At 34.8% G+C, this 23,209-nt stretch overlaps 1 protein-coding gene across 1 annotated transcript in view; it reads right to left on the reverse strand.

Moving 5' to 3' along the window:
- Positions 1-20,722, reverse strand: part of LOC125242766 (aminopeptidase N) — a 79,356-nt gene extending 58,634 nt beyond the window's left edge. Inside the window, exon 1 of the mRNA XM_048151700.1 lies at positions 20,636-20,722. The gene's annotated coding sequence lies outside the window, so the exon portion shown is untranslated. The remainder of the gene's footprint in view (positions 1-20,635) is intronic.
- Between the last annotated feature and the right edge of the window lie 2,487 nt (positions 20,723-23,209).

A 23,209-nucleotide genomic window follows, 5' to 3' on the forward strand; every position in this document is an offset into this window, starting at 1 on the left:
TAATTTTTTTGAATCAATAAATAAAATAAATAAATAATAAATAAAATGGCTGCGCAGCATAACATGCTGAGCCCGTTCCTTTTGACATACGTGCAAATTGTTCATCTTATATTTTTAATATATTTGTGTAAATGTTCAATTTTTATTTGTGTGTCAATTAATGTTTTCCTATTCTTAATAAGTAATTACCTATTTAAATAATTGAACATCAAATTAAGTTAATAATATTTATTTCATTTACTCCTTTGGCACTGAATAGGCGAGCTCCACTCGACCCTGCAAACGTGCAAGGTTTCTGCAGATTTACAGAGAAGTTTGAGATTAAGCGAGAGTATTAGAAAGGTCAAGAAATCTTTTCAAATGTTTGATGTTAATTGCAACTGCAATTAGAAAAACTTTTTTTAATAACCTGAAAATTGTGGGTCAACATGTCAGGTTTTTTACCCTCAGAAAAAAATTCAGCGGAATACCAGACTAGTTTATAAATATGTATTTATACTTAAATTTCTTATATTTACATTTATTACTTTTTCTTTCGACTGTTCATAATATAACTGATATCACAAGTACGTATAAAAAACCAGCCAAGAGCGTGTCGGGCCACGCTCAGTGTAGGGTTCCGTAGTTTTCCGTATTTTTCTCAAAACTACTAAACCTATCAAGTTCAAAATAATTTTCCTAGACAGTCTTTATAAAGTTCTACTTTTGTGATTTTTTTTCATATTTTTTAAACATATGGTTCAAAAGTTAGAGGGGGGGGGACGCACTTTTTTTCCTTTAGGAGCGATTATTTCCGAAAATATTAATATTATCAAAAAACAATCTTAGTAAACCCTTATTCATTTTTAAATACCTATCCAACAATATATCACACGTTGGGGTTGGAATGAAAAAAAAATATCCGCCTCCACTTTACATGTAGGGGGGGTACCCTAATAAAACATTTTTTTCCATTTTTTATTTTTGCACTTTGTTGGCGTGATTGATATACATATTGGTACCAAATTTCAGCTTTCTGGTGCTTACGGTTACTGAGATTATCCGCGGACGGACGGACGGACGGACAGACAGACATGGCGAAACTATAAGGGTTCCTAGTTGACTACGGAACCCTAAAAAATGAGTCAATAAACTGGTTCAGTTTTTTTTGCGCGTATGAGTGGTAACTGAATCCGCGTGAGATAGATCATACAGATATTTTTATTTCTATCTCATACTACTCCTATCCAAAATGATATAACAACAACACCATTGATATATTAATTACTTTACCAGCGCAATATCTGTGAGGCCCCCCATTGTCCTAAACGTGGTACACACATTACTACTTAACGTAGGTACTATGAACACAAATAACTAGCAGTTTAATTTTGAACCTTAAATCGATGGTATCATTGTGTACTACAGTTAAGACTTTAATGCGATGAATTATGTCGGAACATATGATACGTTAGATGTTTTGAAATCTGTTTGATGAACAATATCCATTACTTTAAATACATATTGGATTAAAGAGGCCGATAAGTGCAGTGTGTTTAAAAGAGATCGCTTTGGACTAGTTTTTAAAAATAAATCTAGTTATTTATCGAATAGTCATAAATGTCATAATTGAGCATTTCTTTTTTTTGCCATTTTTTTATTTTGATTTTTTTAGGGAATTTTAGGTCAATTGAATCACGAGTACTTTCAATCTCACTGGGAGACTAAAAATGTCCCAGAATTTCCATACATTTTTGTTACTTTCCTCTTTTGTTACCCCACACAACATGTACGGAAAATGGTAACCAAATAAGAAAAAATCGTATGGGAAATTTTTTTTAACTACTTACTAGGATTGAAAAAACTAGTGATTTTGAGTAGAAATACCATGGTTTTTTAAAAATATCACATTAAAAGTGGCAAAAAAAAATGCTCAAATCTAGTTATTTATCAAATAGTCATAAATGTCATAATTATTCCATCACTTTTAAATTTTACATATGTGTTGTACATACACAATGTACAATCACAATAATTTCCTTTTGTTCATTTCAATATTATGTCGTTTATGTATACAAAAGAAAATGGGAAATAATTGTTTTAATTCCATTAACACAAAACGATTAAACTACTATTTGCCAATTATCAAAATTCATTTTTGCATTCACCCCATCCAATCACAATCGAATCGAGTAGTCGCGAACTGTGGTCAACCAATTTTCATTCTACATCCACACCACACAATCCAATCACCAATCTAGGTATATTGTACAATCAATTTTGAACTATATAATTTCAATTATCAACTGAAATAGATAGGTACCTATCAAGATCTACTACAGAAAAAGGATGCATATATTATACTGCCGGTGCCGGGAGTATCAGGCCTTCGTTTGTAGCTACCGAGACTGCTTATCATGAGTCCAGCCGCATGCTCGTTTGCCACTGATTCATTAATAACCACAAAATTAAAATTAAAAAAAAAGCCCCGACATAGTGGACCGATTTTCATGAAACATGGCTAAGTAAGAACACTCCCGACTAACTCAGCTTTCTAACAAAAAAACTAAATCGAAATCGGTTCATCCGTTCGGGAGCTACAATGCTTATAACACCCCGTCGTTTTTTGCGTCGGGGGTTAAAAATACTCTAACGCTACAATAAAATTAATTAATTATGTGGGGTAATTTTATTTATCTTCTCAGATTTATTTAAATAGTTATCTAACTGTATCTTTATCTAAAATGTTCTTATGCTTCATCTGCCATTAAAGCCATTTTGTCGTAATTTATATTTTAATTTTGAATAGAAACGACTATACCTGGGAGTAGGGTTGCAAATAGAAAAAAAAAACAAATGTTTTTTTTTTCAGAATTATGAAAAAAACATGAAAAAAAACCGAGCACCATGGTTTTTTTTTCTAAATATGGTTTTTTTTTCAGATGAACAAATAATTCGACAATAACGGTTTTTCATGACTTGTAACGTGGTTCAATAACAATAACGTACATTTTAATTCGATTAACATTCAGTATACAAACGTTTATTGGGAAATCCCCGATGCTGCGTGCAGCGTAGAGAGGCGGTAGTGTTGCCAACAGTAAATAGTGATAACTACCAACTACAGATTTCGTAAATGTTACTTTTATAAGACCAGAAATTAAAGTTATTTGATTAAATTCGTTTAATAGTTAACATTAAGTCCAAAATACCGTATAAAAGTATTAACTGCTTTGCAAAATTTTCAGATTTCGTACTTTAGAAAAAAAAACATACTCCAGAAAAAAAACTGTTTTTTTTCACGGTTTTTTTTTTCATGTTTTTTTTCAAGCCAGAAAAAAAAACATTTTTTGCAACCCTAACCTGGAGTATAAGAATCTTTTAGACGAGGAGAGCCACACACAGACGTAATCCATAGTGTTGTTTTCCCCTGTCTATAAGATTGCGTGGGTGTTTATGGAAAAATGCTTTCAATGTTATTGTTATTGTATAATCAAAGAGAATCGTTCAATCTAAATTTAGTTTTACGTTCAATGTATTTGATAACCAATAAAATAAAGTTTGTTAAGTGTTTATGTGTGTTCTAAAAGTAGATAAAGGGAAGTGGGAAGGTCAAGTGCAAATTTGATGGTTTTGTATATTTTAGGTCTATAATCAATAATCATTTCAATAATTTTCTACTTGCGACTTAGTTTTTTCGTTCGTTCTTAATATAACTAAAAAATTTAAAAGTAACTTTACTTAGATTTTTCTTTTAATCAAACTTATTCATATTCAACTGGCTTATAAGAAACTAGCTTTTGTCCGCGGCTTCGCTCGCGTTAGAGAGAGACAAAAAGTAGCCTATGTCACTCTCCATCCCTTCAAATATTACCACTTAAAAAATCACGACAATTCGTCGCTCCGTTTTGCCGCGAAATACGGACAAACAAACATACAAACACACTTTCCCATTTATAATATTAGTATGATTAGTATGAATATAAGAGCTTCTCTTTTGTTTTTTGGAGTTTAAATAAAGAAGCCACTTTGAGTAATTTAGCTTTCTCAAACATGGTATGAAATATTGATGTTATGTGCCTTATAATTGGCAGCGAAGTATGACGTTGCAGGTGCGGCTAGGACGATTGATAGATAATGGAATTTCATACAAACCTTGCAGGCCAAGGCCTGCAAAGTCTTCTTTTTTAATTTCCAAACACAGATAATTGTGACATAACATCCAGGTATTTAGCCAATTAAAAAAAAAACTATAAGGGGCTTTATAGACGTGCCGACTGCAACTGGTACGGGCCCTAGACAATATTTGATTTTGGGTGCGTTTTCATACAAAAAAAATTTTTTTCGTTTTTTTTTATTTTTTTGTTTTTTTAGAGGCGTATACGGGGCATTAAAGGGGAACGAAAATTCGATTATTTTTGCGCTACGACGCACCGTTTAGGAGATACAGCCATCCAAAGTTACTATTTTCAGTAGACTTTATTTATTTCATACCATGTTTGAGAAAAGCACTATACATACCTCGGCGGGAAATGGCATGGCAATGGCATTTGTCCCGGCCTCTGTAGTAATGTACTATTAAATATTCTAAGATTGAAATGTACCCAAGTTAAATCTCTTTGAATATACAGTCTAATCTCAATATATTGAATTATATTAACGCGATATTCAATCCTAATTTTGTAATGCATAGGTATATTTGTCTGCCTGTGACCAAACATCGGATGTATGATCGTTCCAAACTTCAGGTGCCGTAGCCGAATGGCATTTCTGCGACGCGAAACGAAAACGAAACGCCACGAAAGGTAGTCTGGCTCTGTCGCGCCAATACGCAAGAGCGATAGAGATAGATATATACGAGCGTTTCGTTTCTTGAGCGTTTCGTGAGCGTTTATGCCATTCGGCTACATACCCAGGCCAACTAACAAACATGATGGAGGCTAGAGTTTCCATGTATTTTTTATGACATGTATTTGCGACAACATCGACAATCGACACAAGTTAGGATTCCCTCTTCGCATGTGTATCGTACGACGTTTTTCAGTAAGTATTATGACCCTTTGAAATTTCAACCGGACAAGAAACATACTACTTTGCGAAATAGCGCGAGAAAAAACAGCATATGTGAGTGTGCACGTGAAAACGTCCCACTTTACTAAGATACAAGTAAATCTCGCGCTTAATTGTAGCCGATAAAGTGGCACGTTTTACTAAACACACTCGCATATGTGATGCTTTTAGTCCCCTCTTACTGACAAAGTAAATATCCGTATTTTTTTCTTCGAGCAAAGACCTTTCGCACGGCACTTTCGCTTCCCCAGCTAGTTATTCCTACAGCCTATAATTATAGCTTGTCTCGGTTCAAAGAGCGGCTCGAACAATTGATAGGTACGTTCTCACATACGATGGCAAAACTATAGATAAAAGCGAGGAAGTTCAGAACTAACAAAGAAGTAGTAAACATATATAGTAGAACCAATAGAAGAATATATAACATACACTTGAGAGAGAATTTTCGATGTGAACCACGGCACGCGGCGGTCGAAGTGGTGTAGCGGTTTTGCACGTCTGCCACGATAGCTGGAGACCCGGGTTCGCCACCAATGGGGTTGATCGTTTTTTTTTTCTTTAGCGGGTGGTATCTTTTTCAGTTTATATTAAATACAGAGTGTAACAAAAATGGTGGTGATCCGTTTAAGGGCGTACTCAGTATCGTATTCTTATCAGGAAAAAGTAGAAGAAAATTTTTTTTTCGCTAAAAAAATTTTCACTTTTGTATGAGCCGGGCTGCGCGAATCAGTCGAATCTCCATACAAAGATAAAAAATTTTTTTGCGAAAAAAAATTTTATCCTACTTTTTCCTGATGAGAATACGATACTGAATACGCCCTTAAACGGATCACCATCATTTTTGTTACACCCTGTATACACCGTGTTTTTTTTGTTTTCCGTTAAATTCGACACGTAGCTAGGTTCATTATCAGTATATCAGTGTATATCAGTTTTAGTAAAAAAAAAATTCATCATTTTCATACCTAATAAATGAATTTATTAGTGTGAAAGACCCTTAAGAATAACAGTCAACTTAGTGTCAAGTGATTGACGGCACATGTCAAAACAAATAACATTAGAAATTGGTAAAGGCTGTCTCACACACGTGTTCAGTAATTATCTTTATTTTTTTTAATAACTCGATAACCGTGAGAGTTACCACGCTAGTTTCTTAGAGAAATTAATTGTATTTGATTTAAAGAACCTTCCCTTAAAGTTAACGGAATTCAATAAAAAACAGGGTTTATATTAAATATTAATAGTAGTGTAACTATTATAAAAACTCAAAATATATTTTATTTAAATTTGCTAAATAGGGTTAAATAGGATTAGATTTGTATCTCTATTCCTACAAATTGTACATAAACTGTTGTACACAATAAAGTCATTTTAAATTTACTACTACTGCTACTGAATATAAAAAGTCTTCTTTATGAATACAACTAACACACATGTATGCCAAAAGGGATAAGAAGAGCACATGAAACTACTCAAGTTTCATTGCCACTCTTGACAATCATGGGGTTGAGGAAAAGAAATTGTGACATTGCAGTGACAGGTCGCCAGCCTCTCGCCTACGCCACTATTTAACCCATATCCCACAGTCGACTTCTACGGGAAAAAGGTCATGGATGGAGAAATTCCTCGTCACCACACGGGCTTACACGTGTTATTTTTTCAAAAACAAAAAATATTTTGTTCCCTGTGAATAAATAAGGAACACTTTCGTGTTAGTAGGTACCAAATATCATACAAAATGTAGGCGTTGTCTTTATTCGCAATATGGTGAACTAGTTAAGTACAATAAACACGATATTTAGCCATAAAAACACAACATAATATGGCCCACAGAGAAAATATATTTGCTGAAAAATGTAGGCTAGTAATAAATATGTCTAACCTACATAATTATATATGTATGTCACGCATTTTGAGGAGCACCCATGACAAATCGTCATTATAACTTGAAATTAGTCACGAATGAAAAGATAATAATTATTCCCTGAAAATAAAATACACGTATGTAGGTAATAAAAAAAATGTATTATGTAAGTCGAATTTTCAAGGTAATAATAGATGCGGACCAAGTTCCAAAAATATGTATACACGACTATTACTAATATTTATGAGTATAAAAGCTGGCCACACATGCGCGTTTTGAGAGCGTAAGCGGAGCGTTAGCGGAGCGCCATGATGATAGCGGTGCGCCGGACGAACGCTGGCGTTGCGCCCAGCGGACGCCGGCGGGAACTAACGAGCGCGGATTACGAGCGGAATGCGCGCGGATTGCGAGCGGAACGTCAGCGTTCGTCCGGCGCACCACTATCATTGCGCTCCGCTAACGCTACGCTATCAAAACGCGTTATGTGTGGAGGCTTTATACGTTATGGTTGTGGAAATGTGGATACATACTTTTGGCACTTTGTTGTTTCTTTTATACTACGTCGGTGGCAAACAAGCATACGGTCCGCCTGATGGAAAGCGGTCACCGTAATGGACGCCTGCAACTCAAGGAGTGTCACTTGCGCGATGCCAACCCATTAGAAACTTGTACACTCCCTTTTGCTGTGTTAAGTACACAGCAAAAAGGAGTGTACAAGTTCTAAGGGTTGGCGGCGACTCAAAGGACAATAGACGGAAAAAAAAATAGTTCCGTAGGTCCTTCCGTCAGCACACCGCACCCTCGTTGAGCTCTGGCAGCCTTACTCACCGGCAGGAACACGACACTATGAGTAGGGTCTGGTGCTATTTGACTTTTATAAGGCGGAGGCAATTCCCAGTTGGGCTCTGCTCTAGATTCGAGCGAGACGATATCCGCTGTGCTGTGCCTCACCACACGAAGCGGAATATCGCTATTCGCTATACCCTGCCTCCTACTAAAATCTTATCAAACCTTTAATTGCTAAGTTTTGATTAAACTCGGACTAGTGCGCTCTGCATACCCCCTTAAGTAATACAGGCATGAGCTTAACTAGGTGTAAATTAACAAAAAGGTTCTAAAATAATTATATCTATCGAAGTACCTACCTAATATAAGTACTAAAACGACAAGTATTTGTGTCCGATACGCCTAAACATTCATGAACTGAATATAGCTGTTTTTGGCGTTAACGTACAGTCGTACATCTATGTCTGTTATTAATACACTTAGCGTAATACTTTTTATTTAGTAAAAGCTGAAACTGAAAGCTGAGTTAGTCGGGAGTGTTCTTAGCCATGTTTCATGAAAATCGGTCTACTATGTCGCGATCGGGGGCTTTTTCAATTATTACTCGTATTGCGGATGATATGAGCCAACTCTCAATATATAATAACAAAGCTATTATTCCACCAGAAGGCCTTTCCCAAGAATTCTCACTCGATTTCACATAAACATGGCCGAAGGGAAAGTTCTTTTGACCCTTCTGAAGTATTTCAAACGTCTTATAAGGTTTCAAGTTCAATGGGTTGGTTTAATCTTTGATGTGGTATTATTAATACGAGATTATGTAATACAGGGTGAATTTCGAAAAGGTACTCTACGGGTCTAACGTGATTGATGACCGGTCTGGCCTAGCGGGTAGTGACCCTGCCTGCTAAGCCGCGGTCCCGGCTTCGAATCCCGGTAAGGGCATTTATTTGTGTGATGAGCACAGATATTTGTTCCTGAGTCATGGATATTTCCTATGTATATAAGTATTTGTATATTACCTATATATATCGTTGTCTGAGTACCCACGACACTATTAGCCTTCTTGAGCTTACCGTGGGTCTGTGTAAGAATGTCCTATAATATTTAATATCTGGGCGACCGAGCTTCGCTCGGTTCTGTTTCGTATCCTTGACCTGTGTGAAAAAAAAAATAGTACCTACATCGAGCGAAAGAATTCTCAGTCTTAACAACAGAACTACTCCACACGAGATGGCGCGCGTTTCGCCACAAAAGCTCAAATAGTGTATTTTCCTATTCGTGTTAGCCTTGACCTGTGTCGCCATCTAGTCTTTACAATAAATAATACTTACATCGACCGAAAGAATTCTGTCTTAATAGTACAACTACTGCACACGAGATGGCGCTCGAAGAAAAACGCATGAAAACTCGAAAATTTGCGTTTTCCGGGACCTAAGGATAAGTTAGATCGATTTTTCACCCCCGAAAACCCCCACATAACAAATTTCAGCGAAATCGTTAGAGCTATTTCCGAGATCGTCGGTATATATAAATAAATAAATAAATAAATAAATAAATAAATAAATATACAAGAATTGTTCGTTTAAAAGTATAATGTCCTATAATATTTATTTATTATTATTTATCGCCCAAAAAAAACAGGGCGGAGTTATAGCTGTTATCTATTATGACTTTTTTTTAAATAGTAATAAAATTATTCCTAAGGTCTTTTTTCAAATCAAACATCTTTCACACTTAGCTACTGAAGTCACTTAATAAAATGCATGCTCTAATTTCAATTTTACAGTAACAAAAAACAAAATATGTAGGTACCATAATTTTATATCTATTATATTATATGGTTTGTTATAATTTTATATTAGTTTTGTAAACTTCATATAATTTTTTATTTAACTTTTATTGCACAACATAAAGTAAAAATGGCGAACTTAATGCCTTAAGACATTCTCTACCACTCAACCATTGTACCAAACAGAAACTTATAATTGGTGCGGAAAATAAAACAAAATTTAAATACATATGTCACTATCTAAATACTATATGCATAATAAATAATTACAATCATATACATACATATACTGAAATGTACACATACATATACATAAAGAACATACCTCTACATATACATTATACAAAATATCTAACAGATTTTTTTCAGTACCTAACAGTTTTTGCCATCAGGTTTTGGACAATGGAAATAGATTATATTTATATGACTATTCTCGATAACTTTAATGTAATTTTCCCCTCACTAGCTCGGAAACACGTGTTTTGTCCTTTAATACCAGCGGGTAAAAATGCATTTTATCCACTAGTGGGTAAAGTAATTTGACCTTGAATAAAGTCAAATTAACTGCTTTAAAGTTGATAAAAGTAGGTGAATCTAGTAATAAAGATGATTTACCACCTGTAGAACTACTGGAAGCAGTGATAAATGCATTTTTTGCGTTGTAGTTTCCTCGCTATAGTGAGGGGAAAAGTTTTGTTGTACTCGTATTGTATGAAAGCCGTTTGTTATGTAATGAAAAACTACTCAAAACTAGTCTGTCCGGCCGTCCTCGCGAGCGGCGGTCCCTCGCTAAATTGCCCGCTCCAGACGCTCATTGACTTACAAATCTTGCCCTCTATGGACTAACCTGCTTTGGAACTCAATGGAGGCTCCAAGGTACATTGGAGATGAGAAAATCGGTTAGTTTTTGTAGGAATTTCCACACATTTACGACCTTTACGGTTGAATTGCAAACGGGTGCTAGAAAGAAGTACATTGTCTTCTGTTTTTTTATACCACGTCGGTGTCAAACAGGTATACGGTCCGCCTGAAATAATGCGGTCACCATAACCTATAGACGCTTGACCAGGGGTGTCACATGTGGGTTGCCGACCCATTAGAAACTTGCTCACATTCCTTGTTTGAAGAACCCCATACTGTAGTTCATCGGGAATAGGTACTTTTGCAGTCACTAATTACATTATTTCATACTTACATATAAATAGGTAATAAAAGTTACCGGTTCAACATTTACAATTGAAAGTTTTATTTTACGATAGATTAGTACTTAACGTAATAAATCTCTTATAATAGGAGGCACTGCCTTAAATTATTCATACTATTTCATTACAGTTACAATAGATACATGTTAAAAGAAGTAACTTAATTAAAAGTGCTACTTAAAAATGTCGATTAATTGCAAAAAATCTAAATGAAATCAAATTTTTCACATGTTTTGTGTCATCCTGTATACAGTCTACAAATTCGTCAGATTGTTCAGTCACGGAACCATAACTCAGTGACAGGAAACCTAACGGCGTAAAAGATAACATGTTGCACAATTAGTTCACACGAGTGTGTAAATAATGTTTTTTTAATGTGTTAAGTATATAATTAATTACTATAGTACATATTAAGACAAGGATTGGTCGTCACATTCTTTCAAAAACAAAGCGGTTTTTATTTTGTTTTGATACGACAATAAGTTGTGTCAAAACCAATATAAAGCTATTATAATAAAGTTAAAAAATACGAAATAAATCTTAAAGAACAAAAACTTAACCCTCTCTACGCAGTGTTAAGTAAAACAAAAACATTACTCTCACTTCTCACTACACAGTGAGTAAAAAAACATAACTCTCACTACGCAGTCGCGTAAAAAACAGTTTTCCTCGTGTTTTGTTCAGAAAACTCGTCACAAGGAAAACAAAGGCGGCGAGCGATTATCCAATTATGACAATTTGAATGTTGATTTGACAAATGGTCTCACCATTGTTACATAATTTGCTTGTGTTTCCGTCTTTTTCGTTTTTACATAAATTGTAAAGAAAAAATATTAAGCTAGTTAAGTATACAGTGTGTTATCGCCTAGCGGGCATTTATTGAAACCGCTGCAATTTATTTTTTTTAGTTTGCCCTTACTTGACAAGTCTCTGTATTGTACATTGATGGCCATAAAAAGAATTGTTTGAAAATTAATAACATTTTTATTAAGTATAACTATTGTTAGATGACGTTCCTATAAAAAACCCAGTTGTTGGCAACACATTGTATAGATACGTACCCATACAACCATTTCAGTCGCAAAATCTTCAAATCAGTAACTAACTGTCAAATGTGACATAACGCGTGGTAACGTCGTGCAAACAATGCGACCGTATTGTTACAATAACAAAATGTAGTCGTCGTGTGCACTCGTTACGGTAACAAAATGTGTACGAATTTGTGGCTGTCAATGTCACTGTCAGAATGACTTTTAACGACACTTTATTAGTCGACGTTTGCACACATAACGGTAACAACATGTGGACGAATTTGTGGCTGTCATTGTCACTGTCAGAACGGTTTCTGACAGTGACATTGACAGAATTTGTACACACATGTGTAGGTCTGATTACCGAACTGCTCCTAAACCACTGTAACCGCAAATGACAATCTGAAATACGAAGGTTTCTCAAACTTTCTTGTGAAGTTGTGGACTGGTTGCTTTGAATCATTTAAATATGAGCGAATTAAATAATAATAAACGACGACGACCATTTAAGCACTCTTCGACATTTTATAGAAATGTGGGAAAGTTAAGAAAAGTGCAGAATGATAATACAAATAGATAAGCACTTTATAGTTACTTAATGTATTAAATATATAATTTTTAATTCTTATTGATAAAAATGAAGTGCAGTGTTGCTTTACACAATAAAAGTAGGAATCAAATGAAATAGAGTATTTACTGTGATATTAATAGAATTTCTGTTGCGCAATGATAGTTTTTTTCAGTACAGATGCTGCTTTTTACACGCAGTAGTGCGAGCAAATCAAGCAATGATTCATTTCTTGTCTGGCCGAAACTCTTAGCTCAGATTTAGGTACTGAAAATCGTCATATGATACACGTGCGAAAAGGACATTCACAACTCGTGTCGATTTAAAACACTCCCTTCGTTCGTGTATTAATTTATCGCTACTCGTATCGATTTTCCTCCTTTCCGCACTCGTATCTACAAGTATTTTGTTTGGGTTACAAAAAAAAACACATTATTTACTCTACTACGTTTTATTTATGTCTCTTTAACATTACAAATTTGTAGACACTTATCTATACAAAAATCTTGACAAAAGAAGTACAGATCGCTGAAATTAATGTTGATAGTAATATTATTGACGACTACTTCAACAAGTGTCAATTGTGAAATGCCGCAAAATACTAGTTGCTCTATAGAAGACCATAATAATATGATCCCCGATCCTTTACAACCCAGCAGCTCGGTACGCACGTTACATTTTTTTTTATCTTCTTTAGTGAGGGCAACTGAGTACGACGGCATATTTAATTGTTTATAAAGTTTGAGGATACCTGGAAAAAATTAATGCAAGAATTAAGCCATTTTGAAAATAGCTTTCGGTCACGCGTGTACGCTGCGACCATTTTGCGACCGTTTGTCGACCGTTTGGTGACCGTTTGGCGACTGTTTTTTACATGGAATATTACCGTCTTAATCCATATTTTAACAACTTTATTGGTTTTCTAGGCATTATTTTTAATATTTCAGTATAGTATATGCACCGGAGCACTAAAACTTCACCAATCAATATACATAACACGCAAACACCGAGTAGTCAATAATATTATTACTGGTTAAACTGAGGTAAATTGATGGCGCGTTGATAAATTTAGACTTATTTTATGAAATCACTCGAGCAATTTAATTGGCCATGGTAATTAGCCCACATTATATTACAAATGCAAACATTATTTATCTTTAACAAATTCTTACGCCATTACATTTTAATGTCCAATGGTTTTATTTCTTTTTTACTTTGACGTCTCTGACAGTCGCCATTTGAAAAGAATGAAATGAACGAATGATTTTGGGAAAGTAGTCGCCAAACGGTAACAATGTGTGCACGCGTAGTGCACACGTACTGTCACTTCTGTGACCATTTGTGCCTGTTACCAATCGTCCCCATTTGGGTCGCCGCGACTAAACGTCGACCGTACTGCGACTAAACATTGAGACCCGAAGACCTGTGTGTACACAAAATAGGAGGATTTGCGTAGGAACGGCGACCGATTATGGTTATATGGGTACTTATACATTTATATCCTCCACAGAATACAGAAAGTGTTTATTTTGCCCAATTTTTTTTTTATAATTTAAGTTTTCAAACTTCTTAATTCAAATAATTTCTATGACAACATAATCTTGTCCTTTCAATTACCATACCAGTCCGGTCCAACTGACCCCATAACATAAATTATGCCTCCTTGCTAACTTAATACTTTGTACTGTAAATGTCGTTAAATCTCAACTCTAACCGTCCTAATTATCACACCATATTGTCACCCCAAAAATACGTTACTTCTGATCTTGTCACGCCACGTTACCAAAAAGACATAACCGCCTTCGTAAACCTATTAAAACCAAGTCTTTTTGATAACAAAACTGCATAGCTTCTGATTTTGATGTAACAAAATTCGATAATGACGTAAACGCCTCGATAAATCTATTAAAATATGTCCATTTTGTTACGTTTCGCGTTGCACGGCTACCCCTTTATCATAGTCACGATTCTAAAGGGAAGGGCCCTTGATAACAATGGAATAGAATAGAGCCAACTAAGGGGGCAACTACGAGGGGTACTGAACACAGTGTAAGTATTAGATAGCAGTATGGTATCTGTGCTTGCACTATCTGTAGGCCTAGCACATGATGGCCGCGGGAGTATGTCGCCGCGAGATAGATGCCACGTCTTTTTCTAACTGTATTAATGACATAAGGACGGGTAGTCTATCTCGCGGCGACATACTCCCGCGGCCATCATGTGCTAGGCCTACAGCACAGGTTAGGTTGCAAATACATTCGGTGGACAAATAAATTCGGTGTTTTTTACAGCATGTTGTGTAGCCAACATTCAAATTGTTTACACTAGTAAAGTTAAATATGAAAGTGATAGGCGCAATGAATTTCGGGGTCGTAGTTCAAGCGATTGTTATCTTACTAGGCCACCAGGTTTTTTCAAAGTTCAGTTAGTCTTATTTAAGCAAAGTCAGGTACTTATAAGTATATCCATTTTATTTGTAAATGTTACTAACAGTGATTTTATATCAGACACGGTACGATTCAAATACGTTAAAATTACAAAATTACAAGTAGGTAGATATTTGTCGACTAAAACGATCATAGGCTACTTTTTTAAAGTCTTATATGATTAAGTACTGTCCAATTAACCGAAATAAAATATTACCATATTTTATTATGACTTAAAAACAGCAAAAAATATAAAAATATTTTTAAAGCATACTTTTACGTAATCAGGTGAAAACAACACAGTCATGTTAATCTATAGATTACCTGTGCATCAGGTCATTCTATTCGAAAACAATATTTTCTGACTTTTTAAGTATGAAGGCATAAAGTTCAATATGTCAGTGATTGTTTTGACATGCAGCAAGGTTCGAATTCGATGACGTCACTACATCGCTGACAGCGTTTTCGGTGGCCAAAATAAATAAAAAATTGCACACATTTAATCGAAAATACACTTTTAATACCCAAAATCTACAAATATTGTTTTTTTCTGTCAAATACTACAGAACACAATCATTTATTGTGCTAAATTCGATATGAGTCTAGTAGCCTATTGTCCAAGGTGACGCTTTAGTTGCCAAATAGGTACTTTTAAGTATTTTTTATCCACTCAACTTAATAAAATGTCAAGGTAAGGTACTGTTTTAGTAAATGTCCTAACTGTTGCTATTAAAAAGCATCTAAAGTATTCTACTTTATTGTAGTTGGTCTTGGGGGACCTGATAAAGGTTTTATTAGTTGGTTATCTTATCATATATGAGCCTGATTTAGTCCTGAGCGAGTAATGAGATTGTTTTGGTGAGTCACTTAGTGGTGTTAGCACAAACACGAATAATAAAAATAGTGCGTGGAGTCCCTTCGCGTGGAAGAAATGAAACTTTGTAGCATAACCTTAAAAACATTCTGTCAAGTGACTGTCACGCTTTTGCGTTCAGTTACTTTCATATTTTTATTATTTTAAAATATTTTACACTGCTAATTGCTCAAATTATTGAAAAAACAAACATAAACTCATAAAATACGAACAAATTCAAGAGTTTCACTTGCAAAATTGCCATATTTTTGGGATATTCCTGGCATCAGTCAAGCATTTTTTTTTTTAATTCGAGTTGGCGAACGCTGTCAGTTAGAACTCGCATTAGAAGTTTCACTTGCTGAGTTAAAATACTGTCGTGGTTTTACCTTTGCTATAAAAAAGCTTCTAAAGTATTGTATAGAGGTAGTTGGTCTTAGGGGACCTGATAAAGGTTTATTAGTTGGTTATCTTATCATATATGAGCCTGATTTAGTTCTGAGGGAGTAATGAGATTGCCTGTGACTCATGGAGAGCTAGAGGTTAGACAATTAGATCAGTGGCGTGTTAGATAAGCAGAATCCTTAGCCCAAAGGAACAAATTATATAATATTGTGTTGTTGTATCATAGATAGATAGATAGAATACTCTTTATTGGCACACCTCAGCAAGAGATAGATCATGTATGATAAAAACTGATGAATATTGAAGACATGATAAATATTTTTTCCCCTCACTAGCTCGGAAACACGTGTTTTGTCCTTTAATACCAGCGGGTAAAAACGCATTTTATCCACTAGTGGGTAAAGTAATTTGACCTTGAATATAATCAAATTAACTGCTTTAAAATTGATAAAAGTAGGTGAATCTAGTAATAAAGATGATTTACCACCTGAATATTGAAGACATGATAAATATTTTTTCCCCTCACTAGGTCGGAAACACGTGTTTTGTCCTTTACCTAATACCAGCGGGTAAAAACGCATTTTATCCACTAGTGGATTTAAGTTATTTGACCTTGAATAGAGGCAAATTGTCTGCTTTAAAATTGATAAAAGTGGGTTAATCTAGTGATGAAGATGTTTTACCACCTGTGGAACTACTGGAAGCAGTGATAAAGGCGTTTTTTGCGTTGTACTTTCCTCGCTATAGTGAGGGGAAAAATTTTGTGTTACACACGAGTGCAAATGTATTTTACTTCTCGTGTGTTGAAAAACTCGCAAGCTCAGGATTCTATTCTCGAACCACTCGCTTCGCTCGTGGTTCAACTAAAGAATCCTTTCGCTTGCTCGTTTTTCAATTCCACACTCGGCGTTAAAATACAACTTTGCACTCTTGTATAAATAATAACTATTTTTTGTACGAGTACATATAAGTCTTATGGAAAGTTGACTGGTATTTAATGTTTAAGATTTAGTGTCTGTTGGTATTGAGATACGTTTACTGGTATTTTCCCCTTGATTTCCACGACTCCCACTCTTGTGTTTTCTCTGGCCAGTTGTACAAGATTTAAGTAGGGAAATAAATACACCCTGTTTTTATTGAATTCCGTTAACTTTAATGGAAGGTTCTTTAGGTCAAATACAATTAATTTCTCTAAGAAACTAACGTCCTAACTGTTACGGTTATCGAATTATAAAAAAAAATAGTTACTGAACATGTGTGTGGCATCCCTTACCACTTCCTTATGTTATTTGTTTTGACATTTGCCGTCAGACACTTGACACTGACTTTAATGTTATGATTTAGGTCCTCTCACACTAATTAGGTAATTCATTTGTTATGTATGGAAAGGAAAACAAATATTTTTTTCGACTTTAACGAAAAGCGATAGCGATATACAGGGTGGTTCCTGATGATGAACCTAACTGCGTGTCGAATTTAACGGAAAACAATAAAAAAACGGTGTATTTTACTTAGTTTTTTGACCCCCAACGCGTAAATAGAGGTATTATTCTATATTAGAGAGTAAAACATGATTTCAAGCGCTGATTCTTAACAATTTTTATTAAAATCGGTTTGTCGCATTGAATTGTTTTATGAAGTCAAATGACCAATGGTTCATTTTTCGTAGACTTTCGTAGTTGTCTTTCCCTATCGTTCTTTCGTGTTATTGCGACAAACATGAAAGAGAAAGATAAATATTTATTTATACGTAAAAGCCTTTGCAAGGAACTCCTAACAGATCTTAAGCGAATAAACTGCAACCAAGACGCGATCCACTTTTTAAGACATATAAACTCTTAAACTGATAAAAAAAAATATTTGCTGTCCATCAATGTCAATATAGTTTCCAAGAGCAATATTATTGAATGAAATGTTTATAGATGCACTTACCAGCCGGCGTCGATCGAATGGGGTGCAGCTTAATGCATCTATTGTGCAGTTTATAAATATGTCGAGCTACTTTATTTTTTATTAAATTGTTGTGTTGTGGAGCTGTGTGTGTGTGTGTTATTGTGTTGGCAATAGATAACAAAGCTGTTTTCTATTTAAAATAATTTGAAGCTGGTTTTTTAATATAATGTGCTTAATAAATACATTTAAATATTATTTGATTAATCACATACTCGAAAAAAATAGCTGTTTGCAACAGAATTCAATTTATTTGTTGTTTTTATTTTATTTATTATCTTCACAGCGTATTTTGTACAAGACAAAAACAGGTAAAAGAAAATAATGTAGGGATATTCACCTGAAACTCCTGAAAGTCTACGTTTGTTATAGTTATACAGCTGCAAAATTGCATGGCGAATTTATCAATGAATTCATTCATTATTTTTCCATGCACTTTTGCAGCTGATAGTACGTTTGAAACAGATAAAACTACATTTATTTCAAATAGAAGAAAGAATCGCCATTATTTATCACAAAATAAAGCACTTACAAATAGTGCGATAGAGGCCGTCTGATGATTTATCATTTATCGCGCGACCATGCTTGCCTGCTTGATATATTTATAAAATATGCGACCAAACCTATAACGATTGTGTTCATAATATTAAACACGTGTTCACTTGACTATGAGATGTACCCATAAAGCCCACAATTATGTATGCAAAATGTATCAAAAGCCGTTAAAATCGTGTAGCACATGAAACGTACAGAATACGAGATAGTGTGAAATAAACACGGGTTTAAAAAAAGCCGCGTACGACGATAAACTGTAAAACAGTACGCAAAACACATAAACATTTGGAGCCGCGAATGTGGCCAGTCTAACACTCAAAGCGGTTAGTATACAGAGTAATTCTTCAATCGGGGCAAATTGTGAATAGTAGGTATATATTTGCAGACTCAGTTGTGAATGTTGTGATATTCTACTTTATGAAAATAAAGGGTTCACAAAAATAGTAATTATTTGGCCTAAATGACCATTTAATCATTGTTCAAACTTGCATCATGACTTTTAATTTACAATATTATGTATAAACACAGTCTACAGTGCCTAGATAATATTGAAAAACAATATGAATTATTACAATTAATTAACGTGGTCTCATTGTCAATTTGACAACCTAACGTTAACTTAACACAATTTTATTTCGCAATGTGGACGTGCACTCGTATTTAATAATGAGTATTTTTAACCACCGACGCAAAAACGACTGTCTGTCTGTTTGTCTGTCTGTCTGTCTGTCTGTGTGTATGTCTGTCTGTGGCATCGCAGCTCCCAAACGGATGAACCGATTTAGATTTAGTTTTTTTTTGTCTGAAAGGTGAGTTAGTCGGGAGTGTTCTTAGCCATGTTTCATGAAAATAGGTCTACTATGGCGCGGCCGAGGTTTTTTTTTGTGGTTAGGTTAGTTATAAATATTAGATTGGACTTTTGTTACTCCTATAAAAATGTAATGATAGTCGAGTAAAATAAAAGGTAGTCTTATAGTAAGATTGTCCCATCCCTTTCCGTAGTAAAACGATTTCCGATTTTTACCGATTCATTTCCGATAGGATATGAAGTCTTATTAAAGTCTTGTGAAAATCTTTGTTTTCCAGTTACTGTTCTTACAATGTCTTCAAGTTTATGATAGTTATAGATATATAGGAATGGAACGTAGAGGTACAATCCAGTAAGTGTATCTACTTTTTGAAATTACTAAATAACCGTTTTGTTGTGCTGTTCATTTACTCCGTACAATTAATGTCACGTTTTAAATACTCATGGTAACCTCACTTTAAAAAATAACAGTAGGTGTTCAATACAAATAAACACCCTGTATATTTCATCGGCGTACCCTTTCATGTACAGTCAATATCATAAATATTTATCCGCTTCAGAAATCAACAAAAAGAGCGAATAGAGATATAATTGTAGAGCGAAACGCGAAATAACACACACTTTTGTGGCTCTACAAATAAGATATACTTATGTTAAATTGTACTCTTGGGTGAGGAACAATAACATAATTATAATAATTATGTTGTTACTTACGTTTAAATTTTAAGTAGTTAAGTATTGATAAAAAAAATATCTTTATATTAATAAAATTTATAAATATGTGTAATAAAACTAAAAAAAAAAAACCTATACACTCAATAATTATGACAAAAATAACACCAATTAATAATTTATATTAGTCACGTTTACATTTGTAATAGGTATAATAATATTGTGTACCTAAGTAATTCAATGATAATACATCAACAGATACAGTTTTACCGGTAAACATAATGTAAGTATAATAATTAAAATAAATTGATAAATTGTATATAAGTAGGTAGCTATCTAATTTTAAGCGCAATATTTTCATTAATATAAACTTGAAAATATAATGTATAACTTACTATAACTTGAATAGTATACATAGTAGTGTGACTACTTAAAAATACAAAATAAAATTTCAATGAAAATAATTTAATTTGTTCTTAGAGTATTTTCATTAAGTAACTGCCATCACTCATCTAAAGCGTAATCCTTTTCTTCAAATCTCAATGACATCTGTCTAACCACAACAACCCTTCGCATCTAAAAACCGCAAGAACTGAAGAGTCTTCAGAAAACGCGCGTTCGAAAAATCCGCAATAAAAACGCTCCACACGACACTGACATTGAAAATTACTCACCTCTTGACCAATCCGTGTGTCGTGCAAAAACTACTGACGCGGCACCATTGTCCACAGCGAATCTGGCGGGAGAGGCGAGCGACGCGCGCGGCGGGTGCGATCGCACTGACGCCCGGCCTAGGCATGGGGGTCCGCCGGAGATTTGGCAGAAAATTTTCTGGGAAAAAATTTAGGTTAGCAACTTAGCAAGTTTCATAGCTATACCCACAGAACTAGATTTAGATAGAAGAAACAAGTTCATCTATTTGTATAGGGGCCGAGCGTGTCAGATTTTGTACTGAAGTTGTTACTTGCCTGTGATTTTAAATATGTCTCAGGCCTCTGAGTGTTCATAATTTTTGTGTTGTTGTAATTAAATATCACGTAACGAGGCATTTTTAATGTTTTTGTTGACTTCAACTTACAAAAACTGACGCATGAAAGCTGCAAGCTGCGATTAAAGACGGACAACTCAGTGGATTTTACTGAGTTCATTTGACACGCTAAGTAGATACGTTTGCTTGATCTATGGCTGTACCTATGATCCTCCAGAAGACCTGATCACTGATTGGACTTAATTTGAACTTATAAATGTTTCTGATCTTTGCCATACGACTAAATGAATCAAGTTTATGTGAAATTTCGCGGGAGATTTGGCAGAACATTTTCTGGGAGAAAATTTTGGTTAGCAAGTTTAATGTCATAGCATTTTCAGAATTTGGGTCCCCCCAATTAGAAAAAGTTGTTAACAAAAATTAACTCGCTGTCAGTTTTGTGACGACAATTAAGCATAAAATCTGTCTAAAAATTTACTTTTTTTACATTCTGAATGTAGATTATCGCTTGAAATTTACTTAATTAACACTAAAATAATATTTTTATTGAAATTTCATGCTTAGTTATCGTCACAAAACTGACAGTGAGTTAATTTTTGTTAACAACTTCGGGGGGGTTAGCAAGGAGATTTGGCAAAAAAAATTGTTGTGAAACTTGGAATATATTGTAGTCAGTGTTCTACGGATACAATGTCACTGATACCCAGCCTCTAGGCATGGGTTCGCGGGTAGATTTTGGCAAAAAAAATATTTTCCAGGAGAAAATTTAGAAGAAAATGTTAGCAAGTTTAGCATTTCTGTGCTTCAAAATTACCCTAATGCACCCTCAATGTTATTTTTTAACGGCAAGGTACGTAGGTCACTAGGAAAGTTTTGAGATTTAATAACTAAACTTTATTTTTTTTTTCAAAATAATTTCCATCGGCTACAATACACTTCTCCATACGACAAAACCAGTCATCAAAAATCTTCTTCCAGGTTTCCTTGGGGACTTCCTCACACGCCAAATCCCATGCTCGAATTAACTGCTCATCATCGGAATACCGGCGGCCTTTCAATTTATCCTTGATCATTGGGAAGAGTCCAAAGTCGCAGGGTGCGAGGTCAGGGCTGTAGGGAGGGTCCTCTAGTAGAATTAATCCAGATTGACTTAGAAAACCTTGAGTTAATTGAGCTCGATGTGCAGGTGCGTTATCGTGATGAAGCCGCCAAGTGTCAATGCGTGAGTTTGGCCGAAGGTTTTTTAGAGATTCAATCAGCTGAGGCAAACAAATCTCTGTGTACCATTTTGCGGTAACAGTCTTCTGTTCTTCAAGAGTTATTCGCTTTATTATACCTTTGATGCCAAAGAAGACCACGACCATTTTCTTTTTTACGGAGCGAGACTGTTTGACAGTCGTCGGCTGTTCTTCGTCTTCAAAGATCCATACTTTATTTTTAGATTTAGATTTTACATCGTAATAATATAGCCAAGATTCGTCACCTGTTACTATTGAATTCACCTTAGATGATTTTCCACCATCAAACATAGTAAGCATTTTTGACACCATTTCTTGCGACATTCCATTTGGGCCGCGGTCAACAAGTGGGGTACCCATAACGTGCAAACTTTTCTTACTTGAAGATGGTCATGTAAAATAGTATGAATTGATGGTGCACTAATCTTCAAGAGTTCCTTTATTTGTTTGTAAGTAATATGTCTATCTATCTCAAGTAGTTTCTTAACTGCAGCCACGTTTTCTGAGGACACTGCTTCGACAGGCCGGCCGGATCGAGAATCGTCAGACAAGTTAAAATCTCCTCTTTCGAACTGTTTGTACCACCGATACACTGAGCTACGAGATGGTGCTTTCTCATGAAACACAAATTTTAATTCACTGACACAATCATCAGCACTCAGACCTCGCTTGAAATTATAGAACATAATTGCTCGAAAATCGCGTCGCGTTAACTCTGACATCTTGTCACAATTAAAAATTCAGAAAAATTGTTGGAGGTAGGTAAATTCTAATTTTTTACTTGCTACCCACTACTATATGAGACGTGCCATCATTGACAATAGTTTAACGTTTATGCATTAGGTAGTTTATCGATATCTCAAAACTTTCCTAGTGACCTACGTATATTAAGGGGCCTTCACGAAAGAACTTATCAGACGACTCCATCTTTCTGGATTGCCTTTTTGATTGCCACACTAAAAGTATTGCTAAAATAATTATATTCTACAGGATCCAATAAAATCGACCTCAGAGACCTCAGG

Source organism: Leguminivora glycinivorella, chromosome 3, assembly GCF_023078275.1.
Source record: "Leguminivora glycinivorella isolate SPB_JAAS2020 chromosome 3, LegGlyc_1.1, whole genome shotgun sequence".
In the NCBI taxonomy this organism is placed as follows: domain Eukaryota; kingdom Metazoa; phylum Arthropoda; class Insecta; order Lepidoptera; family Tortricidae; genus Leguminivora; species Leguminivora glycinivorella.